This window comes from Vulpes vulpes, chromosome 12 (genome assembly GCF_048418805.1).
Source record: "Vulpes vulpes isolate BD-2025 chromosome 12, VulVul3, whole genome shotgun sequence".
Lineage (NCBI taxonomy): Eukaryota > Metazoa > Chordata > Mammalia > Carnivora > Canidae > Vulpes > Vulpes vulpes.
In genome coordinates this window covers 77296550-77314057 of record NC_132791.1, presented here as the reverse complement: position 1 = coordinate 77314057, position 17508 = coordinate 77296550, and positions in this window count along the sequence as shown.

The window sequence follows — 17508 nt, the reverse complement described above, 5'->3', positions numbered from 1 at the left end:
ATAAAACTACTTAACTACATTTTATTTATGTAACACCATTCACCCAAAGACTATAAATTTAATTCTTACATATGTAAATTAAGACTCATTTATTATTAAAATGAGCTTCCTACTGTAGATAAGTATTACTATACCTATCAATCCTGTAATTTCAAATGTTAGTAACATTTTCAACAGTAAAAAAACAAACAAACAAAAAAAGCGACTTGAAGTACCCAACATATATATAAGTATGGGAATGATTAAATCAAGCCACACTTTTTCACATTTCAACTAAGAAATGAGGTTGAAGCCACTAAAATTATAATTCTAAAACTATACAGCACCATAAAATACATTTGGTATAAGACACTGTGCTGGGCTCAGCGGTAGACAGGCAGAAGTAAGAAGAGAATTAATGTCCTCAAAAAGCTTCAGAAGATTTAAGCATTTTCAACCAGAGCAAATATCTGAACCATATAATAAACAGTATCAAACAACTGAAAACAATAAGTGATACAATAATAATAATAATAATAATAAATGAAAAAATTGGACAGAATACAATAGTCATACTTACTAGTTTTATTGTTTTACTAATATAAAAGTTGGTTTGGATACATAACTGTGCAAGAAAATGCATGAAAACAGAAAATGGTTGTGTTAGGGTGAGAGGGCTGTGGGCAATTGTTATTGTTCTATTTCTCAAACTTTCCAGAATGTTATATAATTTGAAAAACAAATTTTAAAAGCCCACAAAACAAATTATTCATAGTATATGAACAACTGAACAAATGAAATCCACTACTGAAAGATATATTTGTGTGTCATATCAACGCATAATACAAATACATTTGATTATGTTTTAGAGGCAGGGTCTAGTCTTCTATATCTTGACATGATTATTGTAACAGACTACCTTTTTTATAATCGCAAGAGTTAAAAATAGCCAAATAATTAAAATATTAAAAAAAGGAATAAAACTAAAAATAATGGAAAATGGTTTCTTAAAAAATGAGAATATAAGAACCAAAGATCAAAGGTCAGGAGATTATCAAAGGTCAAGACAGATGGAGAAAAGCAGTCAGAGTTTTGAAAATTTGTAACCAAATTAATAAACTGGAATCTTTTTTAAAAACCATAAATTAGGGCAGTCTCGGTGGTGCAGCGGTTTATCGCCACCTGCAGCTTGGGGTGTAATCCTGGAGCCCTGGGATCCAGTCCCACGTCGGGCTTTCTGTGTGGAGCCTGCTTGCCTGTGTCTCTGCCTCTCTCTCTCTCTGAATAAATAAATAAATCTTTAAAAAAAATAAAAAATAAAAACCATAAATTGTTATTTTATCCCATTGGCTCCCATAAGTAGATAACTTCAGTGTGAATTTACAATGTAAATATTTATCATTGTAATAATCTTACTTTTTGTAAAACTTTAAGACATTGAAGATGACATTTTATAAAAAAACACATGATCATTTTATGAACAAATGTCCATTAACACAAAAGACCCTCCAACAGAGTCAAGGTGGCTCACCACCAATACTAACACAGCCCAAAAAAAAACCACACATGCTGAATGAGTGAAGTGACATCTGCTTTTCTGTTAATTCAAGGAAAATAAATACTACTAGGTTACCACCCACAATTTTCAAGTGGGAAAGTTTCCATCTTTGGTTACATTTCTTTTATATGGACAATTTGGTCCAACAACATCAGATATTATATATTTTCAGTGTTTTTAATAATAATGAGCTTTTAATGTTTAAATGTTGTAGATGTCTGTAGATGGGAAAAGAAGCATCTCAGGGAAATTGTTTGAATCCTAAAATAGCAATATTGATCGCAGGCACTTCAGAAATTAGAGACTGATGGAAGGATCCACTCTAAAGTTCTTGATTTTTTAAAAAATACATTTATTTGATACCAGCCCAATCAAGAAAACTGCTCACTTCCTTAAAAGGAGATAAAAATAAACATTTCGATTCTTGTTTCTCTCCTTAAATACATGAAAATGTGGATTCTTTTTTTTCAACTTGGGAAAACCACTGTACATTGTATGAGAATCATTTTTTGCATCTTAAAACACTGGATTAATTTGACAAAGCTAATATTTAATAGGTCAGTAGGTATCTTAGTTATAAGACAGAAAATATTTTAATGTAAATGAATTTTTTAAGACGTTCAAAAAATCCATGTGGACATTAATAAAAACTAAGCAGCTGGAAGTTATTATACAGTGTCAGGTTCCTGCCAACAAAACGTTGAAAATTTCCATTAAAATAAACATTTTTCAATATAATGCCAAAGTTGCTATAATGATATAAATCATAACTGACATGTAAAGTGTATGTAGATATGGTCCTAAGACACAATTATTTTTGAAATAATGCTTCCATAATACACCAATCATAAAATTGTTCCAAAGACAATTAAGGATAATTAAGGCCAAACAAATAAGCAGATAATAATCTTGGGAGGAGGTTTAAATTGAAAATAAATGCCTATACAAAACTTTAAAAGTAACAGCGATCTGATGAAGTGGGTTAGTCAGCTTCTTGCATTCATCTTATAAAACACTCTCAGGGGGAAAAAAATCATCAAAGACACATGAAAATTAATGTGAATTACATTAACCAACTTTATGTATGTTAATTTTGTGTATAAAGTGGAACAAGTCTTTTAAACAAACACAAAATCCATCTCTGGAATGTTACAGTTTAAAGTTGCTCTCAATAAAACTTAAAGAAATGCTGAAATGCCCTAAATACCCTTGAATCACTCAGCTCATCTCAAGCTAAAAATAAAAATAGAAACTCAAAGTGCCTAATGAAATCATGGGACCTAATATATCAATTTGCAATTTCCAAGAAAAAAAATTACTTAGGTCTTAAAAAGTTTTCCTGATACCACTGACGATTTTTTTTAAGCACAGCACAGTATTACCATAAAAAAAGGAGAAACCACATGAGAATTTAATTTTCTGCCAGCTAATAAAGAAATGAGTTTTTACTTATACTTTTGAAGTTATGAGAGTTCTAAAAAGAGGGAAAAATTGGATTTTAAAATTTTAATATATTTTTTTAAGTTTGAGCCTATACAACCAAAAAATTCTCCAAGCAGGAATGGTTTCTTTCTCTCAGAGAAAATATTTCCAAGTAGTATTCCAGACATGTTGAGATTATGCAGAGTTCTTGTTCAAGAAAGAAGCTCTACCATTTTTTAAAGAATGCTTCTAAATGTTCTTTTTGTATAAATTTTACTTTTGGGGAGAATATTAAGGCACTATTTTTTGACATAGCTGTGCTTACTACCTACAAAACATTCTTTAATAAAATAATTCAATAATAGGGCAAATAGGAATTCTTACTAGGTTTATAAAATAGTGCAATTTGTTAAGAATCAATGGTGCTCACACATAAAAAGAAGAAAAAGGATTGGAAAAAAAACACACAGAAGTAGAGATAGATAAATACACGTAAAAGAACACCAAATGGACAGTTTTCTTTATATTGAACTTCATGGTAAACAACTTCAATTAAATAAAAAGAACAGTCTAAACTTACATAAGTCCTAAAACTGATCTTGTTTTAAAAGAATGCATGAGGTATGCCAGCAAACGCAGAGGTGGAGAAATTGATGAGTTTTCAGGAAACCATTTGCAAGAAATTACGTTTGAAGACACATGCCTGATAAGCAGTTGTTCATTGATTATAACAAGATTTCAATACTGAATTAACCCGATGATAAACATTCTGTAATTCTTATCAATGTAAAAATGAAATATTCTCCATTTAAACTACTTTGTACTGCATTAGAAGGGAGAGAATCCTCAAAGCTGGCTATTATACTATTGAGAAACAATTGCCCTTTGGAAGCCAACACACACACATGCATGCACACACGCACTCCAATCATATCATCCACCAGAGCTAAATAAAATTTTCAAGAGCTCATGGAAGGAAATGAATTATTCCTAATAATTCATATATTTATATAACTATAAAAGGCTTGGCAAATAGGCAGCCCTTAACTTAGAGAGATTCAACTTTAAAAGGTCCAGTTTGTATACTTCATATTTACAGCATACTATCAATTTATCTTCATATCATGGTCATAAAATTTTATGCAATTAACACAACTTACAGTGCCCATTCGGTGAGCTTTTCCTTCCTTCCAATAATAACAGCCCAATCTCTTTTATTGATGAGCAAAGCCCTAAGAAACGTGGTGTGTTACACATCAGTAAGAATCACACTAACACAGTGTACATTTATATTGATTAAATATGGTTTTATGATATAATTCTTATAGACATTCAATTATTGGGGTATTACAATTTTATTTCTTCTGAAAGAGTTGAATTAGATCATTTTGACATGGGGTGTCAAAAATGTAATGGTCATGAGGTTAAGGGCTACTTACATATGCTATTTCATGCTTGATTTTATGGACATCAAAGAAAGTGAAATTCATCAAATGTATTCACTGAGCTACTGGTCTGATTTAAATCAACAGTGGTTGTGCATCTACCAGTAAATCCTGGGAAGCCCCATTTTTGATCCAAGGGTACTGTGCCTGTAGGATACTTCAGTTTTTCTTTTCCTTCTGTGGACTCAGGAGATACAGAATGTGAAAGTGGATGAGGGAGGGGCAAGGGTGAGGTTCTAAAATCAGCCAGAGTCTCAGAAATTCTTCTTAGTAGTCCTTGGAAAAGCTCCCATGAGAGGGCTAAATTTCTGGAAACTCCCTTGACTATTTTCCAGGGCTTTCCTAACACTGGATAAGGGTGCCAAGGGCTGAGGATGGATACAGACACATCCTGTGTATGTGGATAGTCTTTAATATCAGTGGCAATAGAACGTATGTGTGAACAATAGTGAACAAATCTATTGGGATTTGATGTACACCAGGATACTATGGTCATTTGTATGATATGCAGTAAGTGACTAAAATGTTACAAAATCATTTTTGTTGACTTGTACTATTTAAATTACTTCTTTTAGTAAGAGAAGAAATTGATGTGAAAGACAGTATCAAATCTCCAAAGGGCAAATATTTCTTCAATGCAATAATTACCATAGACATACTTAGTGTAGGAGAATATGATGGTTAATCTTATGTGTCAACACGGCTGGGCCATAGTGCTCAGATATTTGGTCAAACGTTATTCCAGATGTTTCTGTGAAGGCATTTTTTGAATGAGAGTAACCTTTTACATCAGTGAACTTTGAATAAAGCAGATTACCCCCTAGAATGTAGGTGGGCCTCATCTAATCAGTTGAAGAGGAAAAAAGTTAATCTCCTCTGCAAAGGAAGGAATTTTGCCAGCAGATGGCCTTTGAACTCATCCCTGGGTCTCTAGCCTCATGGCCTAACCTGCAGATTTTCTTATGAAGCCTCCACAATCATGCGAGCCAATGCCTTAGATTGTGTGTGTGGGTATGGGTGTGTGTGTGTGTGTGTGTGTGTGTATGTGTGTGTGTGTATGCACAGTTGCCTGACTAATACACAGATTAGGAGGGAAATGTTAAAATCTTAGAATAACTAGCATTTCCTAGTTAGTGTAGAAATAAACTGTAACATTTTAACATCTCTTAGAATAGAGATCAATAAAAAAATCAATAAAAAACAAATTTTTATTCTTTTGAGAGGATCAACAAGCCTGAGAAACCTTTAACATAAACAAACCAATAAAAAACGAGAAGACCTAAATTATTTAGGAATGAAAGAAGGCACTGTTACCAAGAAGAAATGAAAGGATTATAAGGGAATACTATAAACAGCTCGATGCCAACAAATTGGATAATCTAAATGAAAGAGACAAAGTATTAGAGATGCACTTACTAAAATTGAAAATCTGAACAAACCTTTAACAAATAAAGAGATTGAATGAGTAGTCAAAAAACTTCCCACAAAGAAAAGCCTTGAAATAGATGGCTTCACCAGTGAATTCTAGCAAATGTTTAGAAAACAATGAACACAATCAAGGTTTACAAATGTTTTCAAAAAGAGTAGGGAATGCCTCCCACCCCATCTTTTGAGACCAGTATTATTCTGATACCAAAATCAGACAAAGATATCACTAGAAAAAAAGAGAATCTGCACCCCAATATCTCTATTCCTCAAATACTAGTGACCCAAATTCAGCAACATATATAAAAGATTAGTTATCGGGTTTTAGTAGATGCCTTTCATCAGGTTGAGGAAATTCCCTTCTATTCTTAGGTTAAGTTTTTATCACCAAAGGGTGTTGGATTTTGTCAAATGCTTTTCAATGTAACTAAGTTGCCAACTGTTCATCACGGTTGCTGGCAACTTCCACACTGCTAAATCAAAGTCAGTTCTTTTTCCTCATCTTATTTGATCACTCTTTCCCTTCCTAAAACTTTACTTTTATTGGCTCCTAGTAGAATCATACCCCTGAGTGTATTTCCTTACTTCTCTTTGGGTTCTTTTCTTGCCCAAATCTACATCCATTCTATGGTGTTCTCATTCAGCTTCCTGACTTTAAATTTGACCTAACTTTGACCACTTCTAAATCAATGGCCTGAACTCAAAGCTGCCTATCCAGTTGCCCATTTAATACCTCTACATGAGTATTGTAAACTCAGTGGATCCCAACCAGCATCCTTGATGTTCCTCCACCCCAGACTTATGCTTCATGGTCTCTCCCATCTCAGGAAATGGTGACTCTACCCTTGTAGTTACTAAGTCCAAAAATGGTGCTTTCATCCTTGATTCTCTAACCTGTCTCAAAATCTTGTCAATCTTACTCTTAAACTGTATTCAGAATTCGATGTCTTATCACTACCTCCACAGAGAATATTTTGTTTCAAGCCACAGTCATTTCTTGCTTGGATTCCCACATAGCTCCTTGTTTCTGCCCTCGCTCCCTTATCCCCTCTCAACAGACCAGCCGAGTGATCCTTAAAAATGTCAGGTCATGTCATTGCTCTGCTCAGAACGCTTCAATGATTTCCAATCCCACACATATTAAAAGACAAAGAACCCCCTCAATCCTTTCCTCTCCACAACCATTCTGTTATGCCGCCAACCTCAAGTCCTGTCAACTCCTCCCTTGTTCACACTGGTCTTCTTCCTGACCCTTGGAGGCATTGGGGTCCTGTCTCAGGATCTTTGCACATTCTTATCCCACTCCCTGGAATTCTCATCCTCCATGAGGCTCCTTTTCAGGTTTTTGCTCAAACACAACCATTTCAAAGAGGCCTTCCTGAATGTCCCATTTCCCTATCTCCTCCATCATCCTATTCCTGTTTTACTTCATAGCACTTATTACCCCCTAAGATATTACATTATTTATTTAGTTGTTAGTCCAAACCTACCCGCAATATGGAAGCTCTATGAAAGGGTATTTGTTTTGATCTTTGTTGAAACTCAAATGTCTAGAGCAGCCTAGGACATAATAGACATTCAATAAATTTTAGGAAAAAATCCAGAAATATCAATGTAAGACCAGAAGAAACTGCTAGACAGAGCTAAAATGGTTGTCTCTTGAGGGAAAAGGTGGGACTAGAGGGGAAAAGGGAAAGGTACACTTGTTTTGGGTTGCAAGACTTGCAAATATTTTTTAACTTTTCAAACAATTTATTAAATAGAACCATATGAAATTGCTGATGTTCTGTTGTTTTCTGACCTACAAAACAGGATTATGAAACAATTTCATCGGCTTAACCTCATGCATGCTATTTTAGTAAAAAATTTCAAAATTAAAATTATCTTAAAAAATTTAGTGTGGGGAATACAGGAGAAAACTCAGAAGACAAAGGAAACAATTCACAGATATGGCAATGTAAATATTAGAAATATCTATATGTTTTGAGTCTTGGAATAGAAAAAGGTAAAATCCAACCAAAACATCAGAAGAAAATATGTGCAGCAGAGAGATGGCTAATATTCATGGCACAGAAAGAGCTCATAAAAGTAACAAGAGAAAAATAAAGAGCTTGACAGAAAAATAGGCAAAGATACAATTAGTTGAGGGGAAGAAAAAAAAAAGAAGAAAAACTAACAAAAAGTCACAGCATTACTCACAGTATATTGTAAGGTGTTTACCAAATAATCCTTCTACCATAAAACTACCTATCATTTGTGTTAGCATATTACTTATGAGATCTCTTCTAAAAATCCACTCTTAACTACAGAGAACAAACCAATGGTTACCAGAGGGGAGGTGGATGGGGCAATGGGTGAAAAAGGTGATGGGGACTAAGCAGGGCACCTGCTGTCATGAGCACAGGATGATGTATGGAATGGTGAACCACTGTATTGTATGACTGAAACTATTATTACATTGTATGTTTACTAGCTGAATTTAAATAAAAACTTAAAAAGTAAATAAAAATAAATAAATAAAAATCCACAAAATCTATAAGCATTTTGAGGATTTGGCTTTTTGAGGAAAAACTGAATCAGAGAGAGGTTAAAATTCCATTAATTCCTTACTCATTTCTGAACAATACAGTGTGCCAGATACTTTGTACATCAATTAACACCTCTCCTTACACCCTCAGAAACTTTAGTGGCTTCAAAGAGCAAGTGTTTCTTCTCATTCTGTGGTCAGCTGAGTGGCTTCTCTGGTCTGTGTCAGCTTGGTGAACCTTTGAGGTCTGGTGGTTTGGGCAGGGGTCTGGTTGGTCTGAGGGGTGGGATGCTCAGCAGGACAAACGTGTTTCTCTTTCCTGTAGTTTCTCATTCTCCAGTAAGCTAGCCCATGAAGCATCTCAGGGTTCCAGAGAGCAACAGAAAAAATGATCTCCAGTATGTTGGCCTCTCTCTGATCATCCAATCACAGTTTTTCTAGTCTAAAAACTGGAATACTCTAGAGTTTTACACGGAGTTTTGTAAAATGAAAAACGAAAGGGTAGCAGACTGTCAAAGATAAAGTTGAGGCGGTATACATGCACAGATGTGAATGTGAAACCAGGAGGAACCATTCACTACCTATAGGTTCTTCGATAATTCCAGCAAACTTTCTGAATCTGTTTACCTTCTGTAAAGTGGGGGGGGGGGGGGGGAATTTCCCATGACAAGGACCTGTCACCTCTTTGTTGGCCTCTTTCTCTGCCTTCATGGGAGGTGGCCTGAGAATTGAGGTGTTGTGGGTGAATCATGAACTTCTTGAAAAGAGACCTTGTGTGGGGAATACAGGAGAAAACAGGCTAAGGCCCTGACAAGCACCCCCAGGACAGGAAAGTCCTGCCCCAGAGAAGCGGGGCTTCACCAATCTTCCCGGAAGGAAAGGCGCTTGCAGGGAGCTCGGGCAGGATCCGAGGAGGGGCAGGGGTGCCCTCAGGCTCCCAGGGGCACTAACAGAGGAGGTGCGCAGGGGGAGAGCGCCACACCCCGCGGCTGAGCTGCCTAAAGGGCTGCAGTGTGCGCCCGGAGGGGCCCCGGGAGCAGTTCGGCGGGGGCTCTGGCAGCGACTCCACGTGGAAGGGGCTGTGCAGCCCGGGAGCGCGATTCCAGTGGCGCAGGCCCTGGAGTCCAGGGCGCGGGGAACACAGCCCAAGATCCAGCGCTCCCCCCGGGACAGGCAGAGGCTGGGAGGGCGCAGGACAGCAGGGAGACTCCTGCCGCTGGGGGGCCCAAACTATGCAGATCGGCGCCCCCCAATCCCGCCCCCCCCACCCCCAGCATGCAGACCCCTGCGGACTGGGAGCTGCGGTAGTTACTGCAGGAGGTGACTCCAGGGCTGGAGAGCTGGCCGCAACACTGTTGTTCCTCCTAGGGCCTCACAGGTTAACAGGATAAAGAACTCCCACTGTGTCCTGCACCAGGCAGGGGGTAGAGCAGCTCCGCAGGTGCTCACACTTGAGAATCAGCACAGCAGGCCCCTCGCCCAGAACAAGCTAGACAGACAGGGGAAAAGCAATTTATTGACCAAGCAGCACTGGAAACTTCCAGGGGAAGTCAAGGGATTTACATGATATAGAATCAGAGGATACACCCCCTTGTTTTTTTGTTTCTGGTTTGCACCCCCCCCCTTTTTCTCTTATTTTTTTCTTCTTCCTCTTTTTTTTTTCTTTTCTTTTCTTTTTTCTCTTCTCTCTTTTTCTCCTTTTCCCAGTACAACTTGTTTTTGGCCACTCTGCACTGAGCAAAATGACTAGAAGGAAAAACTCACCTCAAAACAGAGTCAGAAACAGTCCTCTCTCCCACAGACTTACAAAATTTGGATTACAATTCAATGTCAGAAAGCCAATTCAAAAGCACAATTATAAAGGTACTGGTGGCTCTAGAAAAAGGCATAAATCACTCAAGAGACTTTATGACTGCAGAATTTAGATCTAATCAGGCAGAAATTAAAAATCAATTAAATGAGATGCAATCCAAACTGAGGTCATAACGACGAGGGTTAACAAGGTAGGAAACTGAGTGAGTGACACAGAGACAAATTGATGGCAAAGAGGGAAACTGAGGAAAAAAGAAAAACAATTAAAAGATCATGAGGATAGGTTAAGGGAAATAAATGACAGCTTCAGAAGGAAAAATCTATGTTTAATTGGGGTTCCCAAGGGCACCGAAAGGGACAGAGGTCCAGAATATGTACTTGAACCTATCATAGCTGAAAACTTTCCTAACCTGGGAAGGGAAAGAGGCATTCGGATCCAGGAGATAGAGAGATGCCCCCCTAAAATCAATAAAAACCGTTCAACACCTCAACATTTAAAAGCGAAGCTTGCAAATTCCAAAGATAAAGAGAAGATCCTTAGAGCAGCTAGAGACAAGAAATCTCTAACTTTTATGGGGAGAAATATTAGATTAACAGCAGACCTCTCCACAGAGACCTGGCAGACCAGAAAGGGCTGGCAGGATATAGTCAGGGTCCTAAATGAGAAGAACATGCAGCCAAGAATAGTCTATCCAGCAAGGCTCTCATTCAGAATATAAGGAGAGATAAAGAGCTTCCAAGATAGGCAGAAAATGAAAGAATATGTGACCACCAAACCATTTCTCCAGGAAATATTAAGGGGACTCTGTCAAAGAAAGAGGAAGTCCAAGGGAACAATCAACAAAAACAGGGACTGAATAGGTATCATGATGACCCTAAACTCATATCTTTTAATAGTAACTCTGAACGTGAACAGGCTTCATGACCCCATCAAAAGGCGCAGGGTTTCAGATTGGATAAAAAAAGCAAGACCCATCTATTTGCTGTCTACAGGAGACTCATTTTAGACCTAAGGACACCTACAGCCTGAAAATAAAAGGTTGGAGAACCATTTACTGTTAAAATAGACCTCAAAAGAAAGCAGGGGTAGCCACCCTTATATCAGATAAACTAAAGTTTATCCCAAAAATGGTAGTAAGAAATGTAGAGGGACACTATATCATACTTGAAGGATCTATCCAACAAGAGGACTTAACAATCCTCAATATATATGCCCCAAATGTGGGAGCTGCAAAATATATCAATCAATTAATAACCAAAGTTAAGACATACTTAGATAACAATACACTTATACTTGGTGACTTCAATCTAGCACTTTCTACAATCGACAGTTTTTCTAAGCACAACATCTCCAAAGAAATGAGAGCTTTAAATGATACACTGGACCAGATGGATTTCACAGATATTTACAGAACTTTACATCCAAACACAACTGAACACACATTCTTCTCAAGTGTACATGGAACTTTCTCCAGAATAGACCACATACTGGGTCACAAATCAGGTCTTAACTGATACCAAAGATTGGGATCGTCCCCTGCATATTTTCAGACCATAATGCTTTGAAATTAGAACTAAATCACAAGAAGAAGTTTGGAAGGATTTCAAGCACGTGGAGGCTAAGGACCAACCTGCTAAAAGATGAAAAGGTCAACCAGGAAATTAGAGAATAATTAAAAAGATTCATGGAAACTAATGGGAATGAAGATACAACCATTCAAAATCTTTGGGATAGAGCAAAAGCAGTCCTGAGGGGGGAAATACATCGCAATACAAGCATCCATTCAAAAACTGGAAAGAACTCAAATACAAAAGCTAACCTTACACCTAAAGGAGCTAGAGAAAAAAACAGCAAATAGATCCTATGCGTGGCAGAAGAAGAGAGTTAATAAAGATTTGAGCAGAACTCAATGAAATAGGGCCCAGAAAAACTGTGGAACAGATCAACAAAACCAGGAGTTGGTTCCTTGAAAGAATTAATAAGATAGATAAACCATTAGGCAGCCTTATTAAAAAGAAGAGAGAGAAGACTCAAATTAATAAAATCATGAATGAGAAAGGAGAGATCACCACCAACAAAATGAAATACAAACGATTTTAAAAACATATTATGAGCAGCTATACACCAATAAATAAGGCAACCTAGAAGAAATGGACGCATTTCTGGAAAACCACAAACTACCAAAACTGGAACAGGAAGAAATAGAAAACCTGAACAAGCCAAAAACCAGGGAAGAAATCGAAGCAGTCATCAAATACCTCCTAAGACACAAAAGTCCAGGGCCCGATGGCTTCCCAGGGGAATTCTATCAAACATTTAAAGAAGAAACCATACCTATTCTACTAAAGCTATTCGGAAAGATAGAAAGATGTGGAATACTTCCAAACTCGTTCTATGAGGCCACCATCACCGTAATTCCAAAACCAGACAAACTCCACCAAAAAGGAGAATTATAGACCAATATCCCTGATGAACATGGATGCAAAAATTCTCAACAAGATACTAGCCAATAGGATCCAACAATACATTAAGATGATTCACTATGACCAAGTGGGATTTATCCCCGGGATGCAAGGCCGGTTCAACACTCATAAAAGCATCAATGTGATTGATCATATCAGCAAGAGAAAAAACAAGAACCATATGATCCTCTCAATAGATGTAGAGAAAGCATTTGACAAAATACAGCATCTATTTCTGATCCAAACTCTTCAGAGTGTAGGGATAGAGGGAACATTCCTCAGCATCTTAAAAGCCATCTATGAAAAGCCCACAGCAAATTTAATTCTCAATGGGGAAACCCTGGGATCCTTTCCCCTAATATCAGGAACAAGACAGGGATGTCCACTCTCACCACTGCTATTCAATATAGTACTACAAGTCCTAGCCTCAGCAATCAGGCAACAAAAAGAAATAAAAGGCATTCACACTGGCAAAGAAGAAGTCAAATGCTCCCTCTTCATGGTTGACATGATACTATACATAGAAAACGCAAAAGACTCCACCCCAAGATTGCTAGAACTCATAGAGCAATTCGGCAGTGTGGCAGGATACAAAATCAATGCCCAGAAGTCAGTGGCATTTCTATACATTAACAATGAGCCTGAAGAATGAGAAACTAAGGAGTCAATCCCATTTATAATTGCACCCAAAAGCATAAGATACCTAGGAATAAACCTAACCAAAGAGGTAAAGGATCTCTACCCTCAAAACTACTGAACACTTCTGAAAGAAATTGAGGAAGACACAAAGAGATAGAAAAATATTCCATGCTCATGGATTGGAAGAATGAATATTCTGAAAATATCAATGTTACCCAGGGCAATTTACACATTTAATGAAATCCCTATCAACATAATATGGACCTTCTTCAGAGAGTTGGAACAAACCATCTTAAGATTTGTGTGGAATCAGAAAAGACTCCGAATAGCCAGGGGAATCTTAAAAAAGAAAACCAAAGCTGTGGTCATCAAGACAGTGTGGTACTGGCACAAAAACAGACACATAGATCAATGGAACAGAATAGAGAATCCAGAAGTGGACCCTCAACTTTATGGTCAACTAATATTCTACAGGGGAGGAAAGACTATTCACTGGAAAAAAGACAGTCTCTTCAATAAATGGTGCTGGGAAAATTGGACATCCACATGCAGAAGAATGAAACTAGACCACTCTCTTGCACCATACACAAAGATAAAATCAAAATGGATGAAAGATCTAAATGTGAGACAAGATTCCATCAAAATCCTAGAGGAGAACACAGGCAACACCCTTTTTGAACTCAGCCACAGTAACTTCTTGCAAGATACATCCACAAAGGCAAGAGAAACAAAAGCAAAAATGAATGATTGGGACTTCATCAAGATAAGAAGCTTTTGCACAGAGAAAGAAACAGTCAACAAAACTAAAAGACAACCTACAGAATGGGAGAAGATATTTGCAAATGGCCTATCAGATAAAGGACTAGTATCCAAGATCTATAAAGAACTTAGTAAACTCAACAGCAAAGAAACAACAATCCAATCATGAAATGGGCAAAAGATATTAACAGAAATTTCACAGGAGAAGACAGAGACATGGCCACGAAGCACATGGGAAAATGCTTCACATCACTGGCCATCAGGGAAGTACAGATCAAAACCACAATGAGATACCACCTCCCACCAGTGAGAATGGGAAAAATTAACAAGGCAGGAAACCACAAATGTTGGAGAGGATGCGGAGAAAGGGGAACCCTCTTGTATTGTTGGTGGGAATGTGAACTGGTGCAGCCACTCTGGAAAACTGTGTGGAGGTTCCTCAAAGAGTTAAAAATAGACCTGCCCTACGACCCAGCAATTGCGCTGTTGGGGGTTTACACCAAAGATACAGATGCAGTGAAACACCAGGACACCTGCACCCCGATGTTTCTAGCAGCAATGTCCACAATAGTCAAACTGTGGAAGGAGCCTCGGTGTCCATCGAAAGATGAATGGATAAAGAAGATGTGGTTTATGTATCCAATGGAATATTACTCAGCCATTAGAAACGAGAAATACCCACCATTTGCTTCGATGTGGATGGAACTGGAGGGTATTATGCTGAGTGAAATAAGTCAATCGGAGAAGGACAAACATTATATGGTCTCATTCATTTGGGGAATATAAAAAATCATGAAAGGGAATAAAGGGGAAAGGAGAAAAAATGAGTGGGAAATATCAGAAAGGGATATAGAACATGAGAGACTCCTAACTCTGGGAACCAAACAAGGGGGGGGTGGAAAGGGAGATGGGTGGGGGTGGGGGTGACTGGGTGATGGGCATTGAGCGGGGGCACTTGATGGGATGAGCACTGGGTGCTATGCTATATGTTGGCAAACTGAACTCTAACAAAAAATTTCAAAAAAAGAAAATTAAAAAAATAAAGAATAAATATGTAAGATAAGATAGATTACATTCTTCGAAAATCTTTCTCTGATCTGCCCATCCTTTCTATCTACTTTTATATTTATAGCACATGTTACATACCTTTACCATAGCACTTATCATACCACAGTGTAACATTTATGTAATTTTTTCTAAAATTATAATAAACTCTGAGAGGAAGAGCACTTTTTATGCTATATCCCACTTTGTATCCCTTGCATCTAGCACAGTACCTGACATATAGCAGGTTATCTATATTAGCTGAACAAATAAACTCTAAGGTAAGAACTGAAAAAAAAAAAAATGACAACAAAAAATGTGGTATATTTACCCGTATCAAATAATGCAAATAACATTACAATTTTCCTTTACTTTTGCAATTTTGATCTAAATTTAATACTTCGTTAATATTACCATTAATACTGCTTAGATATGCTTTAAATATTCTTTGTATTTTAAGTATTTAATATTCGCCTAAAAAGAATCTTTTTTTTTTCAGACATGCAAAGAAAACTTCTAAGGAAAAGAACAAGGTAAACAAACAAAATATATCATTTTATTTCATTTATTATATATTTTATTATATTATTTTAATATTTCATATTTATTATTATTTTACCATGGAAATATTATTCCATGGTAAAGAATTATCTTATGAAAGGCATAGTGAAAAAAATAGAAAGCCTTTCTTTGTTGTATAGACATTTGCGGTGAAAAAATTATCAGAAACCTAATTATTTTAAAGATTTTTTTTGTATATTTTTTATTGGAGTTCAATTTGCCAACATATAGCATAACACCCAGTGCTCATCCGCCAAGTGCCCTCCTCAGTGCCCATCACCCAGTCACCCCAACCCCCACCCACCTCCCTTTCCACTACTCCTAGTTCGTTTCCCAGAGTTTGGTGTCTCTCATGTGCTGTCACCTTCACTGATATTTCCCGCTCATTTTTTCTCCTTTCTCCTTTATTCCCTTTCACTATTTTTTACATTCCCCAAATGAATGAGACCATGGAATGTTTGTCCTTCTCCAACTGACTTACTTCACTCAGCATAATACCCTCCAGTTCCATCCATGTTGAAGCAGATGGTGGGTATTCATCGTTATTAATGGCTGAGTAAAATTCCATTGTATGTATAGACTACATCTTCTTTATAAAGATCTTTTTGATAAAAATCAGTTCTTTTAAAAGGTACCTATGTTTTTGCTTTTATAAAAAGATGGATATTTATTATCTCTTTACACTTAGTATATTTTATAAATATTTGGATGACATTTTGATATAGTATTATTTATTTGTAGGTCAAAAAGCAAATGAATTCTGTGGAACACCTTGATGACTTAACTCAGTCATCTGAAGCAGCTTCAGAGGATTGCAAGTTGCAATACTCTGATTATAAGAGTTCCCTTTTGCTCATTGAACAACTTGGCATGGATTGTAAAGGTAGGGCAATCGTATAAATATAAAGCCTTTTTCTGTGTATATGTTGTAGTAATATGTGCACATCTCGTCTAGCGCTGCGCCACACAACACTGATGTGTTATAGAGCTACTCATCTCAGAAATATGTTTTATATTAAAATAGAGACCTGTTGAATACTCTCAGCCAAAGAGCTATAATTTCCACTGTAGTTGTCTAGTGGGAATGGCACACTTGATGTGTTTGTGAACTCCTCTTCTCTTCTGTGCCTTCACCCGAGGTCAGGTTACCATTATTTTTCTCCTAGATTACTGAACTAACCTCAGGACTGTTTTCTCTGCCATTCCACCTTTCGGGATCTTGGTCTACACTGCCACCATAATTATTATACATTTTAAAAAATTTACATTTCATCACGTTACCCCCTTGCTTAACTCAGCGAGCCATGGAAAATCATCAGCCTGCGGGAGTGGAGGGCTGAACTTCTGTGAACTACCTCTTGAAAAAGTCCCTTGAGGAAGCAGGGAGACCAGTGTGTGTCCGGGGCACCCACAGAGACCTTGGCAGCCAGCATTAGGATGGTAGCATCTGAGGTTGTAGGATGCAGTTCTCGGATTTCTGATATATTGGTTGACAAAACAGAAGGGATTTTTGTGTTGACCGGTGTGGGCTCTGAAAGCAGAGAAGTGCAGCATGTGTCCACAGTGTTGTTCCGGAAACTGGAAGGATGGAGTCACAGAGAGGAGATGGGAAGCCTCCGAGAGGCTCATCCTTGGGTCTGCCACGTGAAGTTTGAGAGGCTCGCTAGACACATCATCGTAGGCATCCCTTAAGCAGCTGACTAGGACTTTATTTATTTATTTATTTATTTATTTATTTATTTATTTAATTTATTCTGACTAGGACTTTAGAGTTTAGGGGACTGGGGAGTCCAGGCAACCATTCACTTGTTCAAACCAACAGAACGTCCAACACCAAGAGTGAACCCTGACGGGGTTACTTGTGGACTCCAGAT